The sequence below is a fragment of the Chionomys nivalis genome, chromosome 1, assembly GCF_950005125.1.
Source record: "Chionomys nivalis chromosome 1, mChiNiv1.1, whole genome shotgun sequence".
NCBI classification, from domain to species: domain Eukaryota; kingdom Metazoa; phylum Chordata; class Mammalia; order Rodentia; family Cricetidae; genus Chionomys; species Chionomys nivalis.
Window position 1 is genome coordinate 113444843 of NC_080086.1, and position 6131 is coordinate 113450973.

At 38.4% G+C, this 6131-nt stretch overlaps 1 pseudogene; it reads right to left on the reverse strand.

Moving 5' to 3' along the window:
- Window positions 1-3346: 3346 nt before the first annotated feature.
- LOC130882637 (elongation factor 1-alpha 1-like) lies at window positions 3347-5097 on the reverse strand (annotated as a pseudogene).
- Window positions 5098-6131: the final 1034 nt, after the last annotated feature.

Below are 6131 nucleotides of genomic sequence, written 5' to 3' on the forward strand. Positions count from 1 at the left end.
GCCGGCTAATCCTAAATATACACGTTTTCACCATAAAAAAAGAAAAGAAAAAGAAAGCTCAAAGTAGTGTCTTTCCATACCATTGGCTAATTGCAACTTGTGTAAAGTGGTGTATGAATAGTCAGTAACTAACACTCCCCCAAGCATGCTGCCAGTCTTTCCATGAGAAAAGCTGTCACTATTCTTCCTTCGACATGTCAAAGTAAGCCCAGATGGCATTGCTTACTCAAAAATTTGAAACTCCATCATGGTATTTTTAATGGTTTATCTGGCTCTTCTTTTTCCAACATGTGGATATTGAATGTGCCAAAAGAAATGAAAGATAAAACAATGAATGATATGCTTGTACATCACACATGCCATAAGTATTTATTGTTATCTCCTCAGAAATAATGCAATATATATTTAATCTATCAAGAATTTCTTCACAGATAAATTGTGTATTGAATGGAGACTGTTATGATAGAAGCAGTTATTTTTAAATCTCTGGCATTTCACTCTCTCCAACTTCATTATTTTTATATGAGTCATGCTGTAGGTGTTTTTAAATGTGATTACTGGTGATAGAGTACAACTCAGAGGTAAAAAACAATGACTTCTCGAATTTTGCATGCAAATGGGTGGAAATAGAAAACACTATCCTGAGTGAGGTATCCCAGACCCAAAAAGAGGAACATGGGATGTACTCACTCATAATTGGTTTCTAGCCATAAATAAAGGACATTGAGCATATAATTTGTGATCCTAGAGAAGCTAAATAAGAAAGTGAACCCAAAGAAAAACGTATAGTCATTCGCCTGGATAGGGGAAGTAGGCAGGATTGCCGGGCAAAAACTGGGAACTTACGGAACCTTCATCTGGCGATTGATCGAGACAGAGACAGAGACCCAATTTGGAGCAACTGTCTGAGCTCTTAAGGTCCAAATGAGGAGCAGAAGGAGGGAGAACATGAGCAAGGAAATCAGGACCACGAGGGGTGCACCCACCCACTGTGACAGTGGAACTGATCTATTGGGAGCCCACCAAGGCCAGCTGGACTGGGACTGAATAAGCATGGGTTGATTCTGGACTCTCTGAACATGGTGGACAATGAAGGCTGATGAGAAACCAAGGACAATGGCACTAGGTTTCGATCCTAATACATGAACTGGCTTTGTGGGAGCTTAGCCTGTTTGGACGTTCACCTTCCTGGACCTAGATGGAAGTGGGAGGACCTTGGTCTTCCCGCAGTGCAGGGAATTTGGACTGCTCTTCAGTATCGAGAGGGAGGGGAAATGGAGTGGGGGGAGGAGAAGAGGAGTGGGGATAGGGGGAGGGGAGTGGGGGAAGGGGGCAATATGTAGGAGGAGGGAGAGGGAAATGGGAAACGGGAAGCAGGTGGAAATTTTAATTAAAAAAGAATAAAAATAAAAGAAAAGAAAAGAATTGGTGTACATTCTATTGTAGGATGCAGGTAGGCAAGCTTCAATTTCACTGGACTGATTAGAATTTGTGGTTCAAAGTTAAAATCTGGCAATATGCTAATTAAAAGATTTTAGCTATTTAAATGAATTATGCACTATCCATATTATCAAACAATTTACAATGCTAAAGCTAAAATAAAGAGTATTACATTTAAAGAAGGAAAGTATTGGGTAAGTTCTAAAATAATACTTTAAAACAATATTAGATCATATCAACTCTATAATATATGATAATAATAAACATGTGTACATATATTATATATAATATAATTTGATGAAAAATATTATAACATTTCCTTTAATGTATTGATTATAATGATACTAGTAGACCCAAATTCTTTGCAATTTTCATTTGAATTTGTCTTTCTTCACACTAGGAATTATGAGTTAATATACATTTTATACTTGTATGAATCTCCAACAACCAAGACAAGAAATAAGTACTATAATGACACCTACTATTGCATTCTTCTCCTTTTTTATAGACATTTCCAGTTTGTTGAGATGGAAGAAATTATCTGCTTACAAAGCATCATGTCAGCCTCTAATTATTTGCAGATTCTTAGGACAGAGGCCAGGTTTGTATTTATTATACAGCTATGTTATTTAGCAACAGGGGTCTTGCAATTCCTTTTCCACAGTTTGCTATTATAAACCTATGGAGGAAACATGGATGCTGCAAAGAATCTGTGCCCACCGTAGATCTGACTGTCAACTGAGTTACTTGGAGATTAGAAAATGTCAGTATTTTGCAAAATTTCAAGGAAACTTCCATATTCACCTAAAATAATCTATATTAGTTCTATTATTTCAAGTATGTAATTCATTGTGTTAGAAGGAAAAACTATTTCAAGGCAGACTGATTTATAACACATTGAAAATATATTCAAGATTAAATTATGTGTTGATACTTCTGTTCTAAATATATGATAATCAAATGAGTCAAGGAGAAATTGTTACCTAAGTCTGCTGTACTAAATTTATCAATCATCCATCATCTATGTATCTACTAATAATACCATTTATTATTTATTACCTATCTCCTATGTATTTATATATTCCTACACCTATAATCTATGTATGTATTTACATATGTATGTACATATTTTCTACCTGTCATTTGTGCATCTATATAAGTACAATCTGTTATCCTTTATTGGCACTTTTTGATTACAATGTTTTAAATTTTCTAATTTTATATTATTGAAAAAACATGACAAATAATTGGCAATTATAATATACACCAAGTGAGGTCAATATTCCCATCTTCTACTATTATTTCTGGGAGGTCCTCTATACAAATTTCAAAAGCATCACCTCTGCAGTTTTCACCCAGCTACTCCCCAAAAGTATTAAAAAATATACTGAGATAGAGTTAAAACTATAGGTTCTCTTGTGAAGAATAACAACTTCAAGAACTAAAACTTTTAACATTTAAAAATACATATATTTATTAATAAAGCATCGCTGAATTTTCTTTTCCTGAATACACAAAAATAAATATGCAGAACTATGATTAAATTGAATTATTTCTCTCTTTTTTTTTGAGACAGGGTTTCTCTGTAGCTTTGGTGCCTTAAACTAGCTCTTTTATTTTTTTTCTCATTAAACTTGTGTTAATGGTCTCAAAATTCTGTGACAGATTTTTGGTCAAGTTGTTTCCATTAAAAAGCACTGATTTTGAATACTAATAACTTGAAACTGTCACACACACAAAAATGGTCCACAAACCATTCTCCCTTCCTTCTGAAGGTTTTGCGATGCATTGTTATCATTAACCAGTCTTTTACTATTAAACTTAAATGGCCAATTGAGACAAACAGTTCTGCCACCATTCTTCCACCACTGATTAAGACTGGGGTGGCAGATGTTAGAGATAATATTCATTTACCCTTCTGAGCTTTCTGAGCAGACTTGGTGACCTTGCCAGCTCCAGCAGCCTTCTTGTCCACAGTTTTTATGATACCCACAGCAACTGTCTGCCTCATGTCATAAACAACAAAACGACCCAGTGGAGGATAGTCAGAGAAGCTCTCAACACACATGGGCTTGCCGGTAACCATATTAACAATGGCCGCATCACCAGATTTCAAGAATTTCGGGCCATCTTCCAGCTTCTTGCCACAACGAAGATCAATCTTTTCTTTAAGCTCAGCAAATTTGCATGCTATGTGAGCTGTGTGACAATCTAATGCAGGAGCATAGCCAGCACTTATTTGTCCTGGGTGGTGCAGGATAATCACTTGAGCAGTGAAGACAGCAGCTTCCATTGGTGGGTCATTTTTGCTGTCACCAGCAACGTTGCCACGTCTAACGTTTTTGCCAGACATATTCTTCATATTGAAGCCCACGTTGTCCCCAGGAAGAGTTTCCTTCAAAGCTTCATGGTGCATTTCAACAGCCTTTATTCTGTTTTCACATTGACTGGAGCAAAGGTCACCACCATGCCAGGATTTAAAACAATGGTCTCCACTCGCCCCAGAGGGACAGTCCCAATACCACAAATTTTATAGACACCCTGGAGGGGCAGTCGCAGAGACTTATCAATTGGACGAGTTAGTGGCAGAATACAATCCAAAGCTTCCAACAGGGTTGTAGATGGAGCTACAGACAGCGTTCCTGTCACCCGGCTCCTGGCCGCCTGGCTAGCTTATAACCCGAAATAACAACACACAAATTGTTTTCATTTAAAGACTGCATGGCCCATTTCTATTAATGTGTCTAGCACCACGAGGTGGTGACTTACCAGGAAGATTCTAGCCTATGTCCATCTTGGGTCGGAGCTTCATCTTGTCTGCCCTGGAGAGGAGCGGCATGGCATCTACATAACTTCCCTTCTTCCCAGCATTCTGTTCTGTTTACTCTACCCACCTATGTTCTAACCTATCAAGCCAAGCAGTTTCTTTATTAATTAACCAATGAAATCAACAGATTGATATGGCACTCCCACATCACAGGGTGTTCCCACTGGCACTATCATCTTTGAGAGTGACTTTCCATCCCTTGAACCAAGGCATATTAGCACTTGGCTCCAGCATGTTGTCACCATTCCAACCAGAAATTGGCACAAATGCTACTGTGTCCAGGTTATAACCAATTATCTTAGTGTAGATGCTGACTTCCTTAACAATTTTCTTGTATCTCTTCTGGCTGTAGGGTGGCTCAGTGGAATCCATTTTGATGACACCAACAATTAGCTGTTTTATACCCAGGGTGTAAGCCAAAAGTGCATGCTCACAGGTCTGCCCATTCTTGGAAATACTAGTTTCGAATTTACCAACACCAGCAGCAACAATCAGGACAGCACAGTCAGTCTGTGATGTGCCTGTAATCATGTTTTTGATGAAGTCTCTGTGTCCTGGGACATAAAGGATAGCCACATAGTACTTGTTGGTCTCAAACTTCCACAAGGAGATGTCAATAGTGATACCATGCTCACGCTCATCTTTCAGTTTGTCCAAGCCCAGGCATACTTGAAGGAGCCTTTTCCCATCTTGGTAGCCTCCTTCTCAAACTTCTCAATAGTTCATTTGTCGATTCCACCACACTTGTATATCAGGTGTCCGGTTGTAGTGGACTTGCCCGAATCGACGTGTCCAATGATGATGTTGATGTGTGTCTTTTCCTTTCCCATTTTGTCTTTGAATTAGTGATGGTTTTCACAACACCTGCGTTCTGATGGCAAACCCACTGCAAAAAAGCTGAAACTAGCTCTTGTAGCCCAGGCTGGCCTAAAACTCCCAGATATCTGCCTGTCTCTGTCTCTTGAGTGCTGGGATTAAAGCCATACATCACCACTCAGAATTATTTGTTTTATACTCATCTGTGAAAGCTTTTTTTTTTTTTTGCTCTTGACTATAGTATGAACTTTAATCCAGAAACAGAGGACACACCCGCAAGAGATTTTTGCGTGGTTTAAAGTAGATAAATCTATTTTCAGCTAGGATTTTTTTACTCTTTGCTTTTTGCATTGCAAATTATACTGCAAATCTTCTTATGACTTGCATCTTTTCAAATAATCTTCTAGTATTCTAGCAGCAGGCCCCACTTATGGTGCCGGGACATTTTTCTCCAGGGACTCAATCCACATGACCTCAGACTTTACTAAGTACAGGACTTGTAAACCTTGGTTTCCTTTACCAAGACCTGATGTTATTATTCAGGAAACTCTTCTATTGAATCTGTGCTGTTCCCAACTGTGGTCAGAGAAGCGTCTTTATTTCAGGAGACAGTGGTTAATGAAGCCAATCATCATTGTTCAAACTGCTGAGATTAGTAGACCATTAGTGCTCCGCCCTAAAGAGGGCATCGTTATCATGGCTCCAGTTCCATCACCAGTACCCTCAAGGCTCAGGGAACATTGAAAAGAGGATACAAAACGAATGCAAAAGCTGGACATACGTGACCAGGACTGCAGAATTTTGTCTTTTGGACAGGAAATGTCTGTGGCACACATGAATATGCAGCATATGTGGTTCCCTGCTAAACAACAAGAACAAATCAGTTAAAAATCCCAGCATGGAAGTTAAAACACTTCTCAGGTCCTAATTCTATCTGAGAGACTATTAGTAATTTATGGCTGCTGTAAAAATGAAGTTCATGTTTCTTTCAGGAGTGGCAATTTGGTTACCTATTCATATATGGGTAGCACTAAGAGGACATGAATTT